This window comes from Arvicanthis niloticus, chromosome 24 (assembly GCF_011762505.2).
Source record: "Arvicanthis niloticus isolate mArvNil1 chromosome 24, mArvNil1.pat.X, whole genome shotgun sequence".
Lineage (NCBI taxonomy): Eukaryota > Metazoa > Chordata > Mammalia > Rodentia > Muridae > Arvicanthis > Arvicanthis niloticus.
In genome coordinates, this window is record NC_133432.1 from 25,548,379 (window position 1) to 25,575,085 (window position 26,707).

General features: G+C 43.9%; 1 protein-coding gene and 1 long non-coding RNA gene across 4 annotated transcripts in view; one reads left to right on the plus strand and one right to left on the minus strand.

Moving 5' to 3' along the window:
* The window catches only part of Fkbp6 (FKBP prolyl isomerase family member 6 (inactive)), an 82,014-nt gene that overhangs the window by 15,430 nt on the left and 39,877 nt on the right, over positions 1–26,707 (minus strand). The window lies entirely within an intron of this gene.
* On the plus strand, positions 15,396–20,243 carry LOC143437897 (uncharacterized). 3 transcript variants are annotated; one of them, XR_013107093.1, is made up of 3 exons: positions 15,430–15,670; positions 18,219–18,345; positions 18,486–20,243. It is a non-coding gene; the product is annotated as an uncharacterized LOC143437897 (long non-coding RNA). The 3 variants fall into 3 exon arrangements; XR_013107092.1 differs by having other exon boundaries at positions 15,435–15,670; positions 18,549–20,243; XR_013107091.1 differs by having other exon boundaries at positions 15,396–15,670; positions 18,219–20,243.

Consider the following 26,707-nt stretch of genomic DNA (forward strand, 5'->3'; position numbering starts at 1 on the left):
CACTAATCCGGGCATGTTTAATGTGGTGATTCAATTTGATTCTGGAGGTGGGATTTAGTCCAAGATTGTAGACACCATCCTACTTGAGAGTCTCAGCTTGACAGGGACACCAACTAGGAGACTTAACCTGGGTTGGTAGACATTAACCAGAAATGCCTGGATCTCTAGACCCACTGCAGAGTCCCAGAGGTAATAGAGCTGCTGGGTAGTAGAAGGAGGGCTAGAGGGAAGACTGTCCTGAGGTACAATGTAGGAGGCAAGTGGGTGACCAGGGCAGACTGGGTGGGGCCAGAGTGTGCACCAGGACTCAGGAAGGAATCATTTTGCAAATGTCCTCCATGGCCTTTTCTAGAGCTATAAGGTCTTCGACACAACAGTCCTCAGGACACTCATCATCATCAGATATCTGATGGAGAGGATGAAGCAACCTTGGTGGACCCTGGCTTAAAAGGGCCCAAACATTGGCCAACAGCAGCTGTAATAAACAGAAAAAAAGGGAGGGGGTTTCCTTTCTGGCTTTCTTGGCGGTGGGCAAAATAGGCAACCCAAGTCCAATTATGGGGGTTTTAGGGGTCTCCTGTTACCATCCAGGAAGTTGCTTCAAGGACTTCTTCCCAAAAGAAGGTGGCTTCCCTTTGGTTAAGTTTCATGTCATAGGTCTCTCTAACTTGGAATTCCTTTTGATGTGATGAAGTATTTCCCATGATAGAGAAAATATGGAAATCCTAAGGCCAGAGAGATATGTTCGTGGAGCCTTGTGGTACCAGAAGCATTTTCCATAGTCCTAGATGCAAGCCTTCTTGAAAATTTCAAGAAACCAGCACTGCAGTAAAGGCTTTATTTTTTTTTTTTAAAGATTCATTCATTTTATGTATGTGAGCATGCTGTCAATGACACACCAGAAGAAGGCATCGAATCCCATTACAGATGGCTGTGAGCCACCATGTGGTTGCTGGGAACTGAGCTCATGACCTCTAGAAGATCAGCCAGAGCTCTTACCTGCAAGCCCCTGTCTACTGGCTTCGTGAAACACCACTCAAGAGCTGTTCCACTCTGCACACACTTTACACCCTCCAATAAATCTCTTTCATGAGATTTGCTGCCTGGTGTGACTCTCTCATTGTGGAGTTGGGCTGAATTATTATTTATGCTTCTGCAGTTGAACAAACCCCTACACCCTCCTCTCTAACTTTTCTCCACACTTTACTGTCCTGGATGTAAAGAACACTTTTCTTTAATCCTACCCACTTTTTATTATATAGATGACATTTTACTCAGCAGCCTTTCCTTGTTCCTGTCCCAATGAAACACTGCATTACTCCTAAACTATATTGGTTCCCTAGATTACCAAGGCTCTCAATCTGAAGCTCAGTTGTGCTCTCCTGCTACTATGTATTTGAGTGTCCAACTCAGCCCAGGGCCTATGACCCTACTCTGACCAAGTCCCACGTCCAAGCCTTGCATTGCAGGACATGCAGCCCCTAGCTACGGGGTGCAAACCCTTTTATTCATTTATGGACCTAATGAGATTCCTCCGCCACTGGACCTTTATGGCAAAGCTCCTGTACCACACAACCAGAGAGACCCTCAGGTCCCTTATCCACCTGGCCACAGTCTGCCATCACTTCTCTTTACTTCAGATGTCCTCTTAGTGGTCTCTGCCCTGGCCCTCCTGTACTCCACCTGGCCCTACCACCTGTGTAGAGAGCAGAGGATGGGAGTGGACACAGGCGTCTTAGCTCAACTTGTCGGACCTCCCAATGGGCCTTGGCTTTTTTGTCCAAACAGACAGATCCCACTATGTAGGAATAGTCTCTTGTGGACTGTGTAAAAGCATCACCTGTCAATAAAAAGCTGATAGCCTATTAGCAATAAGCAGGAAGTAGAAAGTGAGAATTCTGATAAACAGATAGGAACTCTGAAAAATAGGTGAGGGAGATTCACTACCCAGAAGCTGAGGAAGTTGGACATATGAAGCTGAGGAGAGGTAACTAGGAACATAACAGAACTGGAACAGTATAAATGGGTTACTATACATTAAGAACTGGTTGTGAAGCAAGCCTAAGCTAAGGTTATAGCCTTGTAAATGAACAAATCTACATGTCATTCCAAAGCTGGGGCAGACCAGACATAGAAAGTTTTAACACTTACAAAAGATGCCCCTTGTGGTAGGTATGTAATCTAAACTTAGCTAAAACTCCACACTTAGAAAAAAAGGATTCAGGTATTAGAAGAGCCCTGGGTGGAAAAGTGGGAACCAACACGTCCCAGAGCAATTTCCAAGCTGGGCACAAAGTGGTTCCTTTTAAGAGAAACTGAACCAAAAGCCTCAGTGCACTTCCCAGGCAAGGAAGAGGAACTGAGCAGCCTCTGCTCATGGAAAACCAGCATGTGCCTGTGCAAAAATTCTGCAATGTTCTGGAACCAGAACAGGTAGCAGCAGCAAACTGCAGCCCAGAGCACCTTCCCAGAGTGGGCAGAGATGCTAGGTAGACCTAGCATGTGGGCCTGGAACTGCCATCAAGTGACTGAGAGTGAAAGTCAGCAGCTGTGAGGAGGCTTGTCAGGGTGGACAAGCTAGCACCAGCTCCTTCCACCTCTTCCCTGTGAGCGACAGTGCAGAGCCAGAAGCCACTAGCCTGCTCAACTGCCTAGCTGAGCAGCTCAAAGAGCCTGCAACCACAGAATTGCAGTAGGGGCAGAAAGACTTGGTGGACAACAGTTACAGACATGTGGAAACAGCTGGAAAAGCAGAAAAGTCAAAAGACTTTGTAAGATACTTGAGAAGTCCTCAAGGAGAGACCTAGAGATTTAAAAGAAAACTATTTTCTATGTTAGAAATGGAAACACAATGACGCAAGCATTCGGATCCCCTATGATTCTGTCTCACTGATCAATATACAAATAATTGTTCTTTTCAGTAATAATTACAATTTTACATGTCCTTTTAAAGACAGAACAGAAGAAGAAAACATAGAAGGAAAAAAATAAATGCTGGGGGGGGGGCAATAAAAATGGGATTGGAAAATCCTCTGAAGAATAAAAGATTTTCTGAGGGATGCAATCTAAAGCCTAAACTGCCACCTTTTGATAAGATTGCAGAATGGCAGCCTATTAAATTCCTAGATAAAGAGACATCTGCTGTGTTAATAGTACACTTTACATTTAAAGTCATCTTAGAGCAATGTCACAAGTCACTTATATATTGCATTTGCACGGTTTGCAAATTTAAAGTATATACATGTGTTAATACATTATACAGCTGATACATGTTCAGAATTTCAAGGAGCTTTTACCTTGAATTCTGAACTGTCTGGTTCTAAGATTGCACATTTACTAAAGATGGTGGCTATCTTGGAGATCCCTTTGCAGATTACAGTTGATAATGCTCCAGCTTATATATCTAATAACATGCAGCAATACTGTAGACATGATGGCATAGAACATGTTACAGACATATCTTAAGATCTAACGGGACTTTAAAAGATATGCTCATGGGGCTGGAGAGATGGTTCAGTGGTTAAGAGCACTGACTGCTCTTCCTGAGGTCTTGAGTTCAATTCCCAGCAACCACGTGGTGGCTCACAACCATCTGTTAATGGGATCCGATGCCCTCTTCTGGTCTGTCTGAAGACAGCTACAGTGTACTCATATATATAAAATAAATAAACAAAACTTTTAAAAAAGATATGCTCATAAAACAGAAGGGGGATATGGGATCTCCAAGAGATAGATTAAATAAAGCTCTATTAAATTTAAAATTTTAAAAAGTCATTAAGACAGATAGCACAACTGCTGAAAAAAAAACCTGGATCTTAGAAACAACTGCTACATTAGATCAGCCTATATATTATGTTTTAACCTTAGAATGGAAGGCAGGAAATATGTTGCACTGGGGAAGAGATTTTGTCTTTGTTTCAACAAAAGAGGAACTATGGATTCCATCAAAATTTGGGAGACAGCTAAAGATCTAAAGGTCTGGATCACACCCATGAAGGAGGAAATCAAGAACAACAAAACAGGAAACTAAACACTGATCCCTCCACATGGACCAGCTCGGAGACTGGCTGAGACATGAAAATGTCTCCAACCAGATCATCAGCTGAGCATAGCCAATAAATCTTGTTGGCTACAGAGTCCTCAGGACTTATCATGCCATCCTCCCATATGGCATGGATAGAGATTTATATTGCACTTTGGCACTACAGTCCGGACAGATTTATAGTTAGATGCCTTTTCCTGCTTGAATAAAGAGCAAAGAATCAGGTTTAGCTGAACTGTGCACAGCACATATTCCATATATGTACTAATGGAGAAATGTCTATTACCTTTGAAAGATTTTATGTTTGCAGAGCAAAAGGACCAGACACAAAGCAAAGCAAGCAGCTTAGGTAATTCAGTTTCACTGATTGCCTCAATTGCTGTTTCCTCAAAAATCTGCATCTAGACAAACTTCTCTATGGCTTGCTAGATCATCTAGCATCCGGCTGTTCTAGCCAGGACTTCAGTTAAACCCTGCACTTTTCTGTCACACAGAGACTGGACAAGAAATGATATAGCTTAGGAACTGACCAATAATATCCCAGTTTCCTATGGGCCTCTAAAATAGAACATCACTCCCAGACAGCACAAAGCAGTTTTAAAAGAATGATGCCCTACTCTCAAGAAACTGGGGTGGATAGTTTCTGGTTGTTCGGTCGGTGATGAATGTTTGTCATCATTTTAAGGGGGTTTGATGCAAGTTGTTAATGATCTCAGCCAAGGAGGATACAAAAATAAAGGAGGTTAGATTTAGGGATTTCTGTCTGTGTCTTTCTTCTAACCCCGCCCCTTTTTTGTCTATTTAATACTGGGGGAAAGGAGGGAAGAATGAATGAAAAGATAAAAAGTGGGCATAGGAATGATAAGAAAACTGGGTAGATTACACTGAATCAACTTTTAAACTAAATAGCATCAAACTAGCCGAATATTTTACATTTGGTATGGATCTTTCTATACTGATACGAATTTAAGATTGTTTTTGTTACAACATACTACATATATACTTGTTTGTGTGTGAGTATGTATATACACACATGCACACACACACACATTTCAACTCTTTTTAAAGTATTATGCCAATTCAGCTCATTTAAAAATGCATTATCAGCTCTAGTCATTTAAAGTTGCTATTGCAAACTGTTTAGGACAATTAAGAAATCAAGTTAGTAGATAATCAAACTTATGGTCATGTTAGATTATACTGTTAGTTACAGAACTATGAACAGATAGTAAGTAGGTAGAAGTGAGCAGTGCTTGCCTATTCAGATACACTACAGATAGAGGTGGCCTTCAGAAACCTCAGAGATATGCAGATATGGCATTTAAAGATGCTTTATTTAAAAAAGGCTTTCATGACAGTACTATGTCTGCTCCTGGCAGCTCCCCCATTCTACTTCAAAGAAGATGATGAGCACTGAAGAACCTCCATATGGAATTTGTTTCAAATGTGGCAAATCTAGACAACAGGCAAAACTCTGCCCTTGCTTCAACTGCAGACAGCACGCTGTCCAAGCTGTGGACAAGCAGAACATGGAAGAAGCCGACTGCCAAGTTTTGCCAAGGAAAAGTGGGCACGTCCTTCAATATTCCTGCTTCACATAAAAGCCTGTCAGATATTCTGGGCCAACAGGCCAAAGATGATGCCCCCACGTTGCAGAGAAATCTTGGGTGGCTGTCCAAATAGCCAGCAACTTGTCCTAAGTATACTTTTGGAAGCTACTTGCTCTGCACTTCCTGTTTCCCAGGTAATGTTTATTCTTCTCAGGTCTCTGATGGCACTAAAGACGAGGAAGTTAGAGTCTCATAATTAAGCTAAGTGTGGGGGATGTGGGGTGAACCTGGTGGGGGAGAAGTGGGATGGAGAGCAAAGCACCACAGGCTCCTGCAACTCTTCGGGGAGTCCTGATCTGCATACATGGTACATGATCGAAGATGGCTCCTGGCATTGGTGAACTAACAAAGGACAAGAGGCCAGGGTAATGGCTGCCTCCTCCTCATGGAAATCCCCCCAGGGTTACTGACATCCTCCCCTATAGTCATGGGCAAGCAGATTAGATTAGACAGGACAACATGTGTAATGCCCTGCTTGGCCCTTGATTACATAACTGCAACCTGATTAGATAAAAAAAAAAAAAAACCACAAAAACCAAAAACCCTGTATATAAGTTTATTGTACTAAACAATAAAATTAGATCTATACTCTAATGCTGGTCTCCAGAGACTGAATCTGTGGCCTCGCCTCTATTCTCCACCACCCACCCCCACCCATTTTCCTGTTCTTGTTCCCACTCTTGAGTTGCTGAGGATTTAAGAAAATGTCTCAAAGTGTAAAAGGATATTTTTAGGTTGATAAATGCAAGTTACGATAGAAAGTGAATTAGGTACAAAACTTTGAATTCACCAAGATAGGATAAAGAATAGTTTCTCCAAGGCTGCCAAATGCATATAGATTAGACACTGTGAATGTAACTCTTACCTGATAGCTTTCATAATTGTTCTTATTGTTTATAGATTATTGATGTCAAGCAAACAGCCTTTTATTAGACTTTTATTACTATTAGAGATGTAGGGATTATCTATTGTGCACTGTGTAAAAGAATCACATGTCAATGAAAAGCTGATGGGCTATTAGCAAAATGCAGGAAGTAGAGAAATAGGAATTCTGGGAAATAGGCACAGGAGAGTCACCATCTGCATCCTGAGGAAGTCAGATGTATAAAACTAGAGGTAACTAGCCACATGGCAGATGTAGAATAGTATAAATGGGTCAACGTAAGTTAAGAGCTAGTTGGGGAGCAAGTCTAAGCTAAGCCATAAGCATTGTGAAAAACCAAGTCTCTGTGTCATCAATTGGGAGCTAGGGCCGACATAGAAAAGCCCAGATGGTTAGTTACATCACCATATAATGGATGCCAGCCACGTTTGAGAGCCCTAGCAGTGGCGGTGGAACTCACTCAGGAGGCCCTCAAGACCACCCTGTTCCTGCCTATCACGTCTAGGTTTTTCTGAGCTATTCCTCTTTCTCTCCCTGATCCCTCATGGGACCAAGTCTTCCATCTACTCTTTCTAGAAAACCCCCAAATTACCTTGACCTCCAGTCCTGCCCTACCCTGTAACCTTCCTCCCTGTCCCACTCCCCTCTGATACCCACTCACTTCTACTCAAGGGTCTGTAGAGGCCCTATGCTCACCCTGGCCTGGTCTATGCCTATTTCCCACAAACCCTCACTTCACCCTCTTTATGGATGGGAGCTCTATCATAGACAGTCTGATCATTGTGCTCTTGTGTTGGAAGCTCTCAACATCTGTAAACTCCACATCCCATACTGCCCACAATCCTCTGGAAGGTTGAGAGAGCAAATGAACTCGTCAAACAGCAGCTCACCAAGTACTCTCTTCAGCTCAGTTATCTTGGCCCTCCCTCCTTCCAAGTTCCCTCATCTGCCTCCAAGGCACCCTGGACTCTTCCTAAAGGTCCTTTCTAACTCTTATATGGGAGGCCATTCCTCCTTAGCCAACATACCCAGGTGCACACTCCACTGGCTGAGCACCTACCATACCTCTCCCTTCTATGATTCCTTCTCTGTTCACATGCTGACAACTATTGCTGACAACTGCTGCCCCTATACCAGCAGACCCAACTGCTCCCAAGCTTGCCCCACTCTCCCTAGGGGACAGAATACTCCTCAAATAGTTACCTCCTAAGTCTCTAGCGCCCTGGTGGAAAGGACCCTATGCTGTGATCCTCACCACTCCTTTAGCTGCCAAGCTCCTGGACATCAGTGCTGGTACAAGTTCTCCAGCCTCAAGAGGGCACCTACCAAGTAAGTGGTCTATCCAACAACTGGGATCTTCTACCCTCAGGTTCTCCAGAAAGCCCCAGTGAGGGGCCAGGATGGCCAAACTAGGGTACTTCCTCCCTCCCATTAGTGAAAGTCTCCACCTTTTCAATTGCTCACCCAATAAAAGGACCCCTTTCTCATTTGCATATATATATATCTCCTCCTCCAGAAACAGATTCTTGAGGTTTCCCAGGTCAACTTCTTACCCAAACCTCCTGCTGAGCATAGACCCACCAACTGCCTCATCCCATGCCACCCCTTTTCAGCAGGAAGTAGCCAGACATGAGCCACTGCCCACACACCCAAAGAGGTCAGGAAGTCCCCTCTGGCTTGTTTCCACAATCCTCACCCCCATGCCCCGTCTTGGTCCAGATAACTCCATTCTTCCCCTTCTCTCCAACTCTGTCCACGTGGACCTGTGTTCACTCCTCCCCCGTCATGGAGCTGGCCTACAGTAGAAGTACTGTCTCTCTTAATGGAACTAGATTTTATTTCTGATTTCCAGATTCTTACTGTCACAAATGATTCAAACATCTTTTATACTTAACCTCATTCTTCCCTACACTTTAAAAATCTTTTATTTCTGTTTATTTTCCATTCTGCTCTTAAGAAAAATGTTTTAATTAACAGTCCAATTCTCCTGATCTGGACCAGTTCTAAGTCGGCTGCTAGGTGTTACCTAAGGGGATGCAAGGCACCATGTGGACACACCAGTGCCCACTGGTAAAGCTTCCCCAATCCAGCAGCTGTGGGGCCGATGAGGGTGGGATCTCTGGGTATGCAACACTTCCCGTGCACGATCAATCTGCAGCACCATGCAGGTGCACCAGCACCAATGGGAAGGCTCATATTTTAAGTTGGTATGGATTTTTATATGATGACAAAAATTCAAAGTTATATTTCTACAATATGCTATGTATACAATTCAAACCTGATTTAAAATGTTTCTTATGTAAATATAAAATTTCAAGATCATAGAGGTCTGTTCAGATAAAAAGCTAATTCAAAATGTGCATCTAAGTGTTGGTATCAGGAACCAGTTTTATGGTTGCAGATCTCTGAATCCAGCAATGATGGTAACATCACCCATAGGCGGGCGTCAGGGACCTGCACATCTGTGGCCATGGCAATCATCATACATTCTCAGAGTCCACTTGGCTCACCTCTCACCTTTACCTGCAAGTGGTTACATCACAATCCAAATAAAAGCCGACCCTCCTGACCTCTCTCTATCTTCTCCCATTTTGTCTTCATCTCCACCTTTTGCCCCCTCCCCCCACAGTAAACCTCTCACATGGAACTGTACTGGCCTGGTGTGGTCTGTCTGGACACAAGCCATGATTCTAACACAACACTGGTGCTGAAATCCAGGATTCACAACCCAGGAGTGCTGTGGGGACCCTGTGGTAGGCGGCAATCATGACCGCTGCCTGCTGCCATGTGGACTGCTGCCCTAGCTGCACCATGTGCCACCACGTGGATTTCTGCCACCACAGCTGCGGACCTCCGCCACCTGCTGCTGCGGGACTCACAGACCTCCACCACATGAGCTGCTGCTGTGGGACATACAGACCTCCACCACATGAGCTGCTGCCATCGTGGTCCACCATGTGAGGCTAGCTTCTACCACATGGGTTACTCAGTTGGACAGGCCCACACCAACCATACAGTTTCACGTTTTCTGCTATAGGCTGCTAAAATTCTCACATAAACACTGGCATATTGGTAAGGACCCTGATTACCCAAAAAAGGCCTAGCCAGACTATATGGGCTAAGGGGCTGGCGTTTCACAGCCACAGTCCTTATGATCAGCCTCTTAGCTGACGTATAAGATTGGACTTTGACCCTTGGGTGACCTCCCTTCTTGAAAGCAGTTCTTAACCCCTTGGGCTCTTGCAGACGTTTTGAAATCCATAGGTCTAGGTTGAAACGCTTTCTGGTGAGTCCAGGATTCACCATAGCCCCTAGATGTTCATGTGACAACCTGGACATCTAGCCTGGCTGTACATTTGTAACTCACTACTGAACTTTTCTTGAAACACTGATACAAATAGTTCAATAACATCCCCTTCACCCAATGGGTGATTCGTTGTCTTTGAATGTACTTCCAGGCTCCCCAATGGGATGTCTCCTGAAAAATCTCAAATCCCCAAAGTTAAGGCCCAACTTGTGGGCATCAAAACTAGTACACCTCTGCACCCTGTCTGGATTCAGGACCCATTAGACAACTGCTCATTAAATCGCCATGTAATGGTGCATTAGATCCAATGATCTTACGGGATCTTCATACATACTGCCAGCGGTCTGGTAAATGGAAAGAGGTTCCCGATGCACAAGCATTTACCTATCTTCACCCCTGTGTTCTTATTCCCCAACACAACTTCTCTTAGCCATGAAACATCCACCAGATGACGCTACAACCCTCGATCCAGCTAATGAACCACCTCCTTTCTGTCACAGACCTGTTTCCATGCGTCTGAAAACCCAAACGGCCGCTTCAGTTTCTCCTTTTCACCAGGCTACCTGAGAGGCTCCTTGCTCAACCTCTCCAGACCCTTCCCCTCCTCCTGTGCCAGCTGTAGGTGGCTCCAATTGCCCTGCATTGACACCTACCTCCCCCCTCCCATCACCCGCTCTAAGGCCACAGCCAAAACCCTGAGTCCTTCTCCTCCAGGGACATCTGACCCAGCATTGGTCCTTCCTTTAAGGGAAGTTGCTGGGGTAGATGGCCTTGTCAGAGTATATGTTCCTTTCTTGCTAAGTGAACTTTCTCAAATAGAAAGCAGACTGGGTTCCTACACCTCTAACTCCTCTGCCTTTATTAAAGAGTTTCAGTACATTACTCAATCCTATAGCTTGGCTTTTCACGATGTACATGATATACACGATGTATATGATCCTTACTAATAATTTACTTCCTGACAAACGCAGGTGAGTTTGATAACAGGTGAGAACACATGCAGATGAAATTCATCAGACAGACAGAACACATCTAATCGGATCTGAGGCAGTTCCTGACTAAGATCCTCAATGAAACGGTAATTCTGCAGGTGGTATTTTAACCCGCCTCCTAGCCAGTGTTCATAGGGCAGCCTTAAAACCAGTACATTTTGAAAAACTCCAAGAGGTCATCCAGGACAAACAGGAAAACCCATATCAATTTTTAGAACGACTCACAAAGGCTTCATTACAACACACTAATCTGGACCCTGAAAAAGCTAAACCTAGGCCATTACAGAAGGGGCCCCTAACTCCACAGGCAGACGTTTTTGCGCTAGCCTTCAAAGTGTATCATGAGAGAGATGAGAAAGCCCGCAGACAAAAATACCATATGCTGGCAAAGGCTGTGTAACCAGCCCCAGCCACTGCCCCGGACTCCTGGTCTTCTAAGGCTCAGAGACTACTAGGCTCCTGCTACAGATGTGGTCAACAAGGTCACTGGGCGAGGACTTGCCCTAACCCCTGCAAGGCAAAGGGGCCATGTCCTAGGTGTCATCAAGAGGAACACTGGGCTGTCAATTGCCCTCATGTTGCACAGGACAGAGGGACATGATTCCCAGGTAGCCCTCCAGGTGGTCGGTCTCCTAGGCTTGGCTACTGAAGAGGTCTAAATGCCCTTGACCCAACCACGGCCATCACTAGCAGAGAGCCCCAGGGAGCCATCATGGTATGTGGGTGGCCCATCTTCTTCCTCTTGGCCACTGGGGCCACTTACTTGGTCCTAACAGAGTTTTGGGGACCCACTTCCCCCTCTTGTTTTCCTATTGTCTGAGTAGGAGGACAACCTTACCTTCCTCACCAGACCCCACCACTTAGTTGCATTTTTAGGGGTGTTCTTCTCATTCATTCCTTTTTGGTAGTGCCGACATGTCCTGTCCCCTTATAGGGAAGAGGTCTTCTAGCTAAGTTGGGAGCCTCTATTTCCTTTATTTCCCCCCCCCTCTAAATGCCACAAGCTCACCAGCAGCTTCTCTGGTCCTTTTTCTACTCAGTCAACCTACTAACCCTAACATAGGAAACCCTATGTTGTTTCCTTTACCAGCTTCTCAGATAGACAGACCCCTGAGTCTGGGACATCCAGAACCCCTGTTGCTAAACATCATTCGCCTGTTGTCATTCAATTACTGGATTCTACTAGGTATACTACCCAAGCTCAATAACCCCTCTCTCTCCAGAGCCTCAGGGGACTTAAACCTATAATTTCTGACCTCCTAAGGAAAAGTCTCCTTTACCCAACTCTTCCCCCTTTAACACCCCTATACTAGCAGTTAAGAAACCTAATGGAACCTACCTCCTGGTTCAAGACCTCAGATGCATTAATTCTGCAGTGGTTCCCCTCCATCCTATTGTGACCAACCCTTACACACTTCTTTCCACTATCCCCTCAGGGACTTACCATTTCTCAGTCCTAGATCTCAAGAATGCATTCTTCTCTATCCTTTTAGATGCCCAGTCATAGAACATATTTGCCTTTACCTGGACAGATTCTGACACCCACGTTTCTACCCAACTTACCTGGACTGTTCTACCTCAGGGATTCTGGGACAGCCCACACCTATTTGGCCAGGTCCTGGCTTCTGACTTTCTCTGTCTCTCCCTAGATCTAAGATTGTGTATTACATAGATGACATCCTTCTCTGTAGACCCTCTCTAAAAATTAGCCAAGCTGACACCGCTGCTCTTCTAAATTTCCCTTCCAGTCAAGGCTACAGGGTTTCACCTCCTAAAGTCCAACTGTCTACTCCTCAGGTCACCTATTTGGGACTAACAATTACCCCAACCCACAAGGTTATTTCCTTAGATATAAAGATTCAGTTTCTAACTGTTCCTTCTACAAAGGAAGAGATTTTATCATTCCTAGGAATAGCTAGTTTTTTACATTCCTAAGTTTCTTCCTTTTCCCTCCTTTCTTTCCCCTTAGATGAAGCAGCATTAGGCCCCCCCACACAAACCTCTTCTCAAACCTGTTCCAAACCCTTTCAAAGGCTCCAAAAGGCTCTCCTTAAGGCTCCAGCTTATATTTCCCTGACCAGACTCATCCCTTTTTCCCTCTACACAACTGAAAAAGAGGGATCTGCCCTTGGCGTCCTAGGCCACCAACTGGGACCCTCTTCTACACCTATAGCTTACTTAAAAAAAAAAAAAAAAAAACAAAAAACAAAAAACTAGATCCAACTGTTCAAGGATGAGAACCCTGCATTTATACCTTAGCAGCCACTGAACTCCTTATTCAAGAGTAAAAAAACCAACCAAACAAAAAAACCACCCCTAACTTTTAGGTCACCTATAACTGTCTTCTCTTTTCATAACCTGTCACAGCTCCTAATTTACAAAAGCTTACAGACTCTACCTCCCTCCAGGATTCTTTCTCTTCAGGTAGCACTAATAGAAGACTCCCCATTCACCTTCCAATCATGCCTGCCTCTTAATATTTCCAATCTTCTTCCTCGACCAAATACTAACCACCCTGTAACTCACTCCTGCACTGAAACTTTAGAGGAACCTTCACACATACAGGAAGGCACATTGCCTCAGGGCATCTATACCTGGTATGCAGATGGAAGCTCCTTTCTACATAAATGGGCCAGAAGAGCTGGATATGCCATAGTGTTAGACACAGAGGTGGTGGAGGCACAGGCCCTTCCTGCTCACATCACCAATCAACAGGCTGAACAAACAGTCCTTACCTGTGCCTTCCAACTGGCACGGGGACAAGTCCTCAACACCTACACAGATTCCAAATATGCTTTGCATATCCTCCTGCCTGGAAGGAGCACAAGTTACTTACGACTAAAGGAGGATCAGTAGCTAATACAAACCAAATTATGGCCATGCCAAAGACTTCCAATCTCCCCACAGCTATTGGGATTGTCCACTCAGATCCCACTGGACGAACGACTCTATTGTCTCCAAGGGAAACAACTAAGCCAACGAGGCAGCTAGAGCTATATCCCTTAGGGGCTTAGACTCGTCTCACCCTCCCCAGGACGGACATTCTTACACTGCAACCCACATCCCCACTGTCATCCCCTGTCACTCATCAAACTCTGCCCTGTCTTCAGCAGCTCTTTCATCCTAACAGCCACGTGTTGTCTTATGTTCAGACTACCTTCAGCCTCCTCCTGAGGACTTCAGTGTCTGAAACCCTATCACTGCCTCTTGCAAAATCTGTCAGATGTCAGTCTCTAACTATAGGCATCACCGCACCCCCCTTCCTACCCATCAGGCTAGAGGTTCCCTCCCCGGAACTGATTGGCAACTTGACTTTACCCACATGCCCACTATCAAACATGCCAAGTACCTCAAGGTCTTGGTGGACACCTTCTCAGGGTGGGTGGAGGCATTATCCATTACCAACAAAAGAACTCAGACAGTCTGTGATCATCCCTCAATTTGGAATCTCAGCCTCTCTCCAGTCAGACAACGGTTCTGAATTTACTTCCCAAATTTCTCAAATTCTATCTAAGGCCCTAGACATCCCCTGGAATTTTCACATTCCCTACCACCCTCAATCTTCAGGGAAGGTAGAAAGAAACAACTGTTCTTTAAAAACCACTCTTGGCCGGGCGGTGGTGGCGCACGCCTTTAATCCCAGCACTTGGGAGGCAGAGGCAGGTGGATTTCTGAGTTCGAGGCCAGCCTGGTCTACAGAGTGAGTTCCAGGACAGCCCGGGCTACACAGAGAAACCCTGTCTCGAAAAACCAAAAAAAATAAAATAAAATAAAATAAAAAAATAAAAACCACTCTTGTCAAGCTATCACAGGAACTTCATCTCGATTGGGTAAAACTATTACCCCTGGCTCTTTTCAGGCTATGAGCTCTCCTCAAGTGGCCTCTTTCTCATCTCACCCTTTGAACTCATGTATGGATGTCTGGTCCTAACTCCTGGTCTTTCACCTAAATGCTCTCCCCTCCCAGACCATCTACTCACCCCATTACTTGGCCACCTACGTTCTCTCCTATGGCACTTTGCTGACCACCATCTATCTCAGCCACACACTTTCCCCTGCCCACTGCCTGTCAACATTGGAGACCAAGTCCTTCTCTCCCCTCCAGATCATTGGCCCTCACCCCTCTCTCCCAAATGGCAGGGCCCTTTTAAGGTAATTCTCGTGATAGAGAATTGTCACTTGAGCTGCTAAACTTGAGGGACTCTATCACTGGGTTCACCTGTCTCACCTTGAACCTTTTATCCCTCCCCCAAAACTTCTTCATACACGTTGACCCTAACAGGATTGTGCTCTGTTAAGCTTCAGAAGATGTTGAGACTACCTTGTCCCCAATCCCAGAAAATGAGACTCCACTCCAGAAGCTGCACTTGACCCCACTGGGTTAGACATGGGCTTTGTAGGACCCCAAAGGGCTGCCATGCCCTGGCTGAGACTTTCCATGTGCTGCTGTCTGCCAAGTACTTTTCCACAGCTCTTGTGAGAACTGAGCATTCTGTGGGAGAACATCCTGTTATAGGTGTGATGCTCCAGGCAGGGACTTTTCCACTGGATGGACTGTTGCTCCCCAGCTGAGTTTCTGTTTTGTGTTTTTCCCTCCCCAGTTTGGTATATATATATTGAACCTGCTCAGTAAAAGCTTTGGCATTCTCTCATAACAAATGACCTGAGTCTGTGTCTTTTATTAATCCTAAGTTTGGTACCGTGGTGGGCCCAGTCAAATGGATGTTCCACTGAGATCGGGGAAGTGAGGAGAACCTGATGGAATCGTTCTGGAAGAAAGCTGGCCAGCGTGGTGAACAGATTGTATTGGAGAAGCAGCGCAGGATCAAACTGAGGGTAAGTGAGTTTTGCCATGGGGACTACGAGTTCCTCCCTACAAGTAGTGAATCAATTAGTACAACTGCTTAAGCAGCAGGGTACTGGTTAAAAAGGTAAGGTTAAAACAACAAAAGAATTTATTAAGACTTGAGAGAAGACTAATCCTTGGTTTATGGTCAGCGGCGGCTTAAATATACCTGGAATTGGAACAGGTTAAATCTGACCTACAGAAAGCTTTGTAGGAAAATGGGCCAGCAAGTGTCCCACTGCCACCTTTTCCCTTTGGAGGTTGGTTAAAGATCCCCTCTTCAGCAACAATGCTAGAGTAAAGAACAGATGGCAGACACAGAGAGAACTTTTGGGGCTGCAAAGGATGATGCATCTAAAACATCCTTGCATGAGGCAGAGAATAGCTCCAGTTCCGAGGATGAGGAAGAAACTTTAGAAAAAGAAATAGCTCTTTTAAAGGAAAAATTGAAGAAATGCAAGGTTCAAAAATTGAAAGGGGAGTGACCACCTAGTAAAAACCCTTTTGTGGATTCTACAGAGGCCACTGCTCCTCCAGCATATGATGAATGCTCCCTGAGGGATTGGTGTGTAGAGGAGCCCATCCCTAAGAAAGGGTTAATTTTTTTTTAAGTGGGTTTCAAGCATGCTTACCCTGTAATGGAAGTTCCTCATCCTAATAACCCTGGGCAAATGCTTAGGCAGCATGTGCCTTTGTCTTTTAAGGAATTAAAGAGCCTTAAAGAAGCAGTTTCTTCCTATGGGGCCTCGGTACCCTTTGGCAATTTTCGAGTCCTACAGCACCTTTAATTTAACACCAGGAGATTGGCAACAACTATGCCGTGTGACGTTGAGCAGAGGGGACTATTTACTGTGGAGTGGAGAATATCAGGAGCAGTGTGTTAGTTACCTTGGCAACATTAAATGCACAGGTAGGGCAGCCCCACAGAAATCTGGAAATGCTGACCGGATCAGGACAATATGCTGTTCTCCATGAGCAGATTCATTATGATCCTGCTATTTACGCCCAAGTTACCACTGCAGCCGTCAGAACCTGGAAAGCCTTGCCTAGTAAGGCAGCTGGAGATCAGCTATCTAAGGTGGTCCAAGGACCCTCTGAGCCCTCCCAAGATTTTGTGAATAGACTACTCCAGTTGGCAGGAAAATTGTTTGGGGGATGCTGAAACCACTATGCCCATAGTAAAACAGCCTCTGAAAATGCTAATAAATGGTGCAAAGAAGCCATTAGACCACATAGATCAAAAACCTTAAATGATTATATTAGAGTTTGCAAGAAAATTGATGGAACTTTTGTTATGGAACAAGTACTCCCAGCTGCCATGGAAAAAGGTTCATAATGAAAAATTTTTCTTTGATTTCATTGGTGATGTTTCCCCAAGAGGGGACTACTACTGAGGAAATGCTACACCTCCTAGGAAGGAGATGAAAATTTAGACCTTGAAAATGAGAGAGAGAAAGGGTTTCAGAAAAGCAGTTGTCCTCTCTCTGGCCATGTTAGCAAAAGAGAAGAAAAAGGCTGTTTCAGAGCCTTCCTAGAAGGAGGAGAAAATCGGGAGACTCCTGCTTTTTTTCTCTCTGGCTCCTACTGGAGAAATCCTTAGGATTTCAGAAATCCGCTTTTCCTGTCTATTGTCTGTTCAGGGTGTGCCAATCTGCCTATGCATGCTAATAGTCTGCTTTTGTTTTGTTGTTTGATTGATTGTTGTTCTATGTTTCATGTTCAAAAAAGTGTTTATTGGGTTCAACAAATGACAATGTGCTTTTCTCTGGAAATTACAGCTAGAAAAAGTAGGAAAATTCTGTTTTGTCTAAATATATAAATATATATCTCGCACAGGCAGAGCTTTGTGAAGAACCCTCCAGTTCTGATGTCAGTGGGGATAAGAAGCTCGGCCTGGCCAGTCATAGTTTCCACCAACAGAACTACCAGAAAAGCTACAGCTAATTTTGATATCGAGAGAGCCTATGTTTCCTTGAATTTTAATTTAAGTGATTCTTTATGCTTTATTAAGAATAGCAATAGAAGTTTGTTGAATTTTACTTCCTCTTTATGGAATCAACAATTTCTTAACTTTACTCAACAGTTATCTATTTCCATTCAGAGGATTAGTGATACTCCTGTGCAGCCCCTCTCTGGGGAGAAGTTTTGTGCAGGACTCAAGCTAGCCCTGAGGCTGGCAGGGATTCCCAGTGACTGGTAATTGGTATTGATGGAAGGTGATCTAAGACAGGCACTATTTGCTTATAAAATAAAAATGGGGGATCTGTAGGACCCCAAAGGACTGCCGTGCCCTGGCTGAGACTTTCCATGTGCTGCTGTCTGCCAAGTACTTTTCCGCAGCTCTTGTGAGAACTAAGCATTCTGTGGGAGAACATCCTGTTGTAGGTGTGATGCCCCGGGTTGTCCCCAAGTTGAATTCCTGTTTTGTGTTTTTCCCTCCCCAGTTTGGTATATATATATATTGAACCTGCTCAGTAAAAGCTTCGGCATTCTCTCATAACGAATAACCAGAGTCTGTGTCTTTTATTAATCCTCCAGGCCTCTGCATGAGTTTGGTACCGTGGCAGCGTGGGCGCCATCAGGCTTCTCATCCTACCCCTCCTGTCTGTTTCCATCCAGGGTAGTCCTTACATCTGGAGATTTAAGGTTCAAGAAATCCCCACAGGTAACAAACAGTCTTTCCAAATAGGGTCAGGAAGCTGCTCCATAGCCGGATGCCAAGAACTAATCCAAATCGCTGTCATCCCTGTATCTGTTATCCCATCTAAATATTATGATCTCTTTACTTGCTTTCTCTTTGACCAGACAAAAGATCATTGTAAAAAATGGCCAGATGAATATGGGAGCTTTCCACATTTGTCTTCTCAGATACATATGCTAGGATTATGGACTAAATCACTTCTTCTATCAACAATGCAAGACGCTCTTTTTCTACATACAAAAGCCATGGAATTCCAGGTGGGAGACAGGAGCTGTTGGTAAGCTCTACCATAACAATCAAGCCAGGTCCCTAGTAAGTACCATCTGCATCCAGAGAAGAAAATGTTTCAGTTGCCCAACCTCTAGATATCAGAGAAGTAGAGGAAATAAACACTCCTTCAAGGTCCTTACCTCCTTGACATCCCCCTTCATAAATGGCACTAACCTGTCATTTTGCCTTTTGCTTCAGACCTTGACCTTGGCATACCAACTCCTTAATGTCACCCAACTTGGTTGCTTAAGATTGCTGGCTATGTGTACCCCCTGGAACTAGCTCGCCATTGCCACTTACAGCCTCTCTGGTGATACTGCCATGTAACCATACTCACCTTTTGTCAGCTGCCCTGACTCTGATATTGCTATGACTCCATACCTTTTCTGTATCTCTCTTTTTGGCGTGGCAGACTGTTTTTAAGACATCCAGGACACATTCTGTAGGAATGCTAAGCCCCCTAGACTGCAATAGAACCACAACCCTTAATATCTCATCTCTGCCACAATCCCCTGCAGTCCAAAACCCGTCAACTCTTTGTGGCACTCAGGTATATCATCGCTTACCCTGAGCTAAGAGTAATCCAGGGAAATGAAGCCCTGCTAATCCCAGCTGTAGATGTGATAGCTGCCCAACGTAAGAGGGCAGTTCAGGTCGTGCCAGTATTGGTCACTGTGGGACTGGGACTGGAATTGCATGGATAACAACTTCCATAACTCAGTATGATAAATTCACTTCCAAGCTTAACACCAGTTTTCAAAAAGTCTGAAACCATGCTTACAATCCAGAAACAGATCTATTCTTTGTCAGCTGTGGTGCTTTAGAACCAAAGGAGGCTAGACGTCCTGACAGCTAAAGAAGAATGCTGTTTCTATGTCAACCAATCTGGAATAGTGAGAAATAAAATCCAGAAGCTATAATCACACATGCAGAATTTCAAGAAACATGAGGCCTCCAATTCCTAGATTTTCAAAAACCCTATATGGAAGTGGATACCCCCTTTCTCAACACCTTGCTCTTCCTTGCTCCCTGACTCATTAATCTTGTTTATACATTCCTTCAACAGCAAATACAGAAAATTTCTAACCAAACTATTAATCAGTTCCTGTTATAGGATTGCCAATTATTGTCCACAGAGGAGCCTGATGTGACTCTACCAAGTGGGCCCTGATGGTGAAAGTCAGCTACACCCTGAAATTGAGGATGCTCCTAGACAGCAGACAGCAGTTTAAGAGACAAGACACCCCCATTCCCCTTTCACCATTGGCTTCCCCCTCCCCCTTTTCTTTCTTCTCTTATAAAAAGGGAGGTGTGTTGGTATCAGGAACCAGTTTTACGGTTGCAGATTACCTCTGAATCCAGTGATGATGGTGACATCACCCATAAGTGACAGTGACCAGCACATCTCTTGCCATGGCAATCACCATACATTCCCAGAGCCCACTTGTCTCACCTCCCATTTTTACCTGCAAGCGATTACATCACAACCCAAATAAAAGGCAGACCCTCCTGACCTCCACCCTCTCTCACTTCGTCTTCATTGCCACCTTTTGGCTCCTTCCCCCACAATAAACCTCTTGTGTGGAACTGTACTGGCCTTGTGTGGTCTGTCCAGATGCGAAATGTGATTCTAACACATTAACCATTTGTCTCTTTGCTAATAACACGGCTACTGCATGCTTGTGTAAATGAATCTTGTTCTTTTCTCTGCCATAAGCCATAGACTCCATTCACCTCTTGGTTTTCTTACAATAGGAATTCAGATGTTATTTAAATATGTATAAACTGTTCTACTGGTATTTTATGCTGTTTTTACCTTAGTAGTAGCTCTGAAATTACGTTATTGTTCACCATTTTCAGACTCAGGCACATTTCTAAAATCCAAGGTCAAAACAGTAATTGAAAGTCTATTAATCTTAAATCATGTGACACTCCATTCTGAGATGTTATCAACACATGGCTAGTTGTCATCTTTGATAAGAGCTGACAAAGGTAGAGCCATAGCTTCACCACCATCTTGCTTAAGGGCAGTCACATGACTGGCAGCCATCTCTGTTGTAGGAAGTCCTGGCTTTACCTCTATCTTGCTTAAGGGCAGCAACACTAGACTTGAATAGACCAGGAAAGCAGGTCTCCAAAAATACTTTTACACTGAGATAAGATTTTTATGATTTCCAAACTATCTTAACCAGTTGTTTACAAATTGCTCTACATTTTCACTCTTTGAAAGATGGTTTAATATTAGAGATTTACAACATAAAAAAGGCTAAAGATCACTGTCTTAAAGATATGTTTAGCCTTGTTTTGCTAATGTTATTAAGCTATAATACAGCCTTAGATTTTTATAAACTACAGATTTTTATAATGATATACCATATAAAGATCAAAGGTTCCCAGTTTCCTTATGAACTGTGTTTATAGATTTTAAAATTTTGTTTTGATACTAGAAGAGCTTCAACTCAAAATCCTATTTTTTAAGGCTCAGATCTAACAGTTTTAGCCTCAAAGACTTCTATAAAAATATAAGCTGATCATCAATAACCTTATAATCACATCCTTTAATGTGTTCACAAATATATTTTAAGTCATGCTAAGAACTGATACAGTTAATTAAAACATTAAGCTTTAGCTTCAGATTTATAATTATTCGTTACAGTTAGTAACCAGAAACAGACAGATTGTCTAACTGAGGTATGTTTTAATAGATACTAGCTCTCAATTCTGTCAAGAGAGCTGCTGAATATGGCATTAAATGTTTAAACTTACTATTATAGAGTAAGTTATAATACCCCAATGCCTTGCCCAGTGCCAAGCCTCAACTTGAACTTTGGACAAAACGAGGACATCCTAAGAGTTGAATGTTTCATATTGCCTAAGATAAGGTGAGGTCATCTCTCCCATGCTCCTCCTCCACAAAAAAAAGGCTCTCATCATCTAGGCCTTATGGCCAGACTGTCTTTGCCTGAGTTGTGATGGAGACTGCAGAAACCGGGGAGAACTGTTTAGGTAGTGGACTATAGACTAACCTCTGTCACTGTAATTCATATATGACATCTAGATTATAAATTATCCCTTTTAGGTCTCTGATTACATTGATGGCTAAGCTAACTGTAGCTTGATAGCTAGAGAACAGGCGACTAGCTCTTTACCTCAAAGTAACCTACCACTGTGTTAGTTCATTAATCAATTCATTAACAAGTTAAGACTACCAGATCTCTTATTTGAAAAATAAACAGGCTTGCTTTGCTTACAGGGTTCATGATAAAAGATGCACAACCTTCAGATACCAAGTTTATGTAAGTTATGAGGACCTAAAAAAATACGATTTGAGGGCCTAAAGGTGTTTTGAGGTCGGTATTTACGAGGTATGAAGGTTAGAGAACATGAGATACTTGTGTGATAATAGGAAAGTAATTTAAGGTACACGAAAGGAACACAAACGTTACGGATTTCTTCCCTTTGCTATATTAGGACTTCAAAAGTTCAGAGTTCTAACATTAATCAGTGGAGTCCTGATCAATTTTTTTGCCTAACTCCGATCCAGCATTCTAGTACATGATCCACTATCACAGTCACAAATACAGGTTTCCCTTGGCTGTCTTCTAACTATAGACCTAATGGTGTTCCTTATACTAAATTTATGTGATCAACTATCATAATCATAAGCTCAAGATTTTAAGTTTCCTTTGTTTGTCTTTATGCTAAATTTATGTACACTCCATTTTCTGGACAGAGGAAAAAGCCTCTTTCTTCCCTTCTGCTCCACAAAAGGTTTCTGTCTTCCTTGAACTCACCTTAAAGACTGCTCATGCTGTTAACAAATTTATTTCTTTTGTAAGACTGAAGAGACTTTTGTGGGATCCAGGAGACCCACTCGGATCTCCCTCTCATGGGTCAAATGAACTCCATCTGGATAAGTACCCCTGCCAATCAACAGCCTAAGTTCCCTACCTGTTGCCTATTTCTAAGGGTGGGGTTCCTCCATTGTTTCCTGGTTTTGGGACTTCACTCCCCCAACCACCCACGGGCCTAATGGTTTTAAATATATACCCAATTAAAAAAAATTTCTCCCAAACCTACTTAATTTTATCTTCTGCCTCTAATATGTATATGTGTTTCAGAATCCTGGCAAATCCAGGCATTTACTCAAAATCTACATCCACAACAACTCCAGAGAAGCAGCTCACAGGTGCAATCAAACAGCCAAGACTTGACTGGCATCCCGATTTTCTTAGGTTCCCCAAAGATAGAACCATTACCCCAAAGTCAGCAGGAGACTAGTGTTCTAGAAAACACAACATTCTCAATTCTTGCCCCACCATAATCACTTTCTGGTTCCTCATATTCAATTAAACAAAACTGGAAGAATACTGGCTTATAAACAATTCTACTATGCTCCTCCCAGGAACCTAGCCACAGCGACCTAGCAGCAGCTGTCATCATCACATGCTTCCAGGTGTGAGCTAATCTGGTTTATAAGAGAGACCTCACAGCTACTCCAGCTCACTCTCTCCATCTCCTATTTTCCCTCCAACCCCCAAGTCTTCCCCGTCGGCCTCTTCCTCTCTCTCTTCTCTTTTTATTTTTCTCTGCACGCCCCCCCCCCCCCCCGATTTCTCTGCTTCTACCCGTCTCCAGTTCCCATTCCCTTCTCCTGCTAATAACTTTTCTTTATATTAGGTCTGCCCCATGGCTTGATTGTTTAGGGGAACATCTTAGCCAGGCCCACCAAGTTGTCCCTGCATTACACCACATTATACAAAACACAACAGCCTGCCCTTGACTTTTCCTGGTCTCATCCCCTGGTTGCTGGTAAACTTACCTGGGAACCATTCCCCAGAAAACCTTGACTTTTTTTTTTTAAAAAAAAACTTTAAATTCAGCTTGAATTGGCTTACTTCATTAACCAAGAAAACCTATTAATACATGATTAAAACTGGCTAATATTAAGAGTTCAAAGTTCAAAGTTTAACATACTAATCAGTAGATTTCTTGTGAGTTGTTAATGTAATCTTGGTAAAGCACTGGTTACCACTCTGTTGTAGTTACAGGCTCAAAATTTTAAATCTCTTCTGTTCGTTTTCTAAATAAAGACTTAAAGTACTTCTCATTGCTCTGAAAACAATCTACACATATCCTGGCCTCTGAACAGAGGAAAGGGTATTCACACTTTTATCCTCAAACCAGTATGTGTCCCCAAGCTCTTCTCCTTGGTTATCTTTCCTGCCATGGAATTTCTGTCTTATTATAGGTAGATATTCATGCTTCTCCTGTGTTCGTGGCTTTCTAGGCTGATTTCTGGTATGGGTCACAGGTGTGACTGTACTCCAGCTGTCTACAGACACTTGTTAACTACTTTTTCTGTAATGAGTATTAGCATCAGGTGCATCCGTGGGCAGCCACTCCTGGACCCATCGACAATGCTCTAGGTGACAGCTCTGCTCCGTTGCTATGGCACACCTTTCTATGGGTGAGCCACCTGTGTCACAGGCCTGATAAAAGACTTGTATCCCAACCCATAGTTCTCTCTCATCTGCACTTCTTCCTCCTTACCCCACCTTAGAGGCGACTCTGTAAATAAAGCCTCCCACATGAGACCTGTGCTGGCTTGCAGTGATTTGTTCAGGAGTGCATCCTTTATTCTAACTAACAATGAGGGTTTCAGAACAGATTATCGATGGTGGCCATGCTAATATATCTAAAATTTTGAACTGTTTTTGCAAATTTTAAAAAATTCATGTAAACGTCAGTGAGTTGAGACTTGAATCCATCTGTCACAGATCAAACAAGTACACCTATCAGTCAACACTTTGAGGCATGGTTCTTCATTCTCTTGGCTTGGGACTGACTCCTTCTCGTTCCTTGACTACCGGGACCACAAGACAGGCCTGGAAGTTTCAAGTGTACACCCAACATAAAGATTTTTTCCCTTAAGCTCCTTAGCTTTACCTTGTATCCCTTGTCTGTATCTGTATCAGCCGATATCTACTCAGCTGACAGACACCATCCTGGAACTGCAGTTTTTGCAAACTGCTACAAATAGCTTACACTCCAAACAGCTTGGTAGCTCCAGGCCAGCCCTGCACTTGCTGCAGTTGAAACCTGTCTACCCAATATGATTGTTTCCTGTCTCCTCAGACTCCCTCAGAGAAGCAGATGTTTCTAAAAAATTTCCACTCTATGTAGCAGGAACAGCGGGGCCACCTCTATGTAAACACTGTGGGGCTGTGCAGCCACAAAAGCATCTCCTGAAGGTGGACCTAATTGAGGACTGCCTGAGAGACCAAGGATTGCTGGTACAGACAATGCCAGTCAGCCAGGAACTGCTGTTTAGGAGAGATGCTTTCTTGGGACCAATGAGTGTGGGGGTGGAGGGTACTAAAGGAGCTGGCAGCAGTGCTCAGAGAGTTTGCTGTGGCGTTTCTCACCTGCTCTCGGGAGTCTGTCGTTGACTCTGTGCCAATTCACCCCCAATCCCCCAAGGACAAGTAGGGTTGGGTGGTGAACAGTCCAGGGCACAGGCAACAACTCTCCTCCCCATCTCCACTGTTACCCTGCATGCCAGCCTTTTTGGGCCCATAAAGACCTTCCCAGCATTGAACCAGTCAGAGTACATTATATTGCCCCTTATAATGAACAAAAGGCAGGATGTTAGGTATCAGGAACTCCAGAAAATAAGTTCAAGATAGACTGTAGTATGATATCTGAGGGATAGATAAAAGTCAGCATTCCCTTTGGGTCTGCCATAAGAAGATATTTCCGTTGTCTCTTGTAGAAGGGACATATGGCTCCATTGGCATGTACCTGTAGTTACATATCAAAGTCTATGATGGCCTCCAGGCTCCCTCATTCCCTACTCACAAGTACTTGATATACATTTCAAAGTCCATGTTAGCTTCCCCAGGCTTCCCTCCTTCCAGATACTTGGTTGGTCTTTTTATGTTGGCAAATGTTTTCCCCTTGCCCCTACTCTTCTCTCTACTCCAGCACATAGCCTTGGCCATGTCTAGTCCATGTCTCTTTCTGCTCTGACTCCTCCACATGCCTCTGGATATTTTCTCTCGTGTACAATAAAACACTCCCTCTAACAAATGAAGTGGCCATGTCTACAGTATCTTTACTGAGCCCCTCACACTGCAGAGAAGGAAGGTCATAAAAAGAAGGCGTGTGGATAGGAGCAGATAGAGAGGAGCATGGAGGAAGAGACAAAGAAACTGACAGCCCTGAGAGATCTCGAGAATCTAGGCCTGTTCATGTCTAGAGCTAGAGAGAGGCCATGAGCCTGGAGACCTGGTGGTAGTATGGAGACCATAGGTGGCAGAAGCAGCTGGCAGCTGATGTGGAACTTCTCCCATTCTTATCACACTAGCTCCCCAAAGAGACACAGTGTTGGCAATGAGGCAAATCCATGGACAGGGCAGGTCAAAGACTCTGCCACAATCAGGCATCTTTACAGCCAGCTTTCAAGGGTCCCGTGACAAGACATATCATCATTAGCTACCCAGAGGTTGCACATTGTTGCCCCTGTCTTGTGTCCCCTTGCATCCTTGTACCACTCTGTTCTTTCACATTTGGGTATCACATCTTTGTTTATACCTCCAGGCTACCCACTGGGATGCCTCCTGGAAAACCTCAAACCTCTCCTGTTCCCCCAGCTTCCAGTTTCCCCCCGCCTTCTTAACTTCTTCTCCTCACCTGGCTTCTCTAGACTCCCCCCTTTCCATGCCAGCTACAGGCCACCCTAGCTGTCCTATGCTAGCACCTACTTTCAGAACTCCCAACTACTCATTCTCCCTCTTTACAGCCAACCCCCTTGACTCTTCCACAACCCGGCCTAACCCAGCTTCAGTTCTTCCTTTGTGAGAAGTTGCTGAGGTGGATGGTCTAATTAGGGTACATTATCCATTTTTGCTCATCTCAAATAGAAAAAGGACTGGAATCCTATACCTCTAACTCCTCTACCTTTATTAAAGATTCCAATATATCACTAAATCTTATATTCTAACTTTCTGTTACACACACACACACACACACACACACACGAATAAATATGATT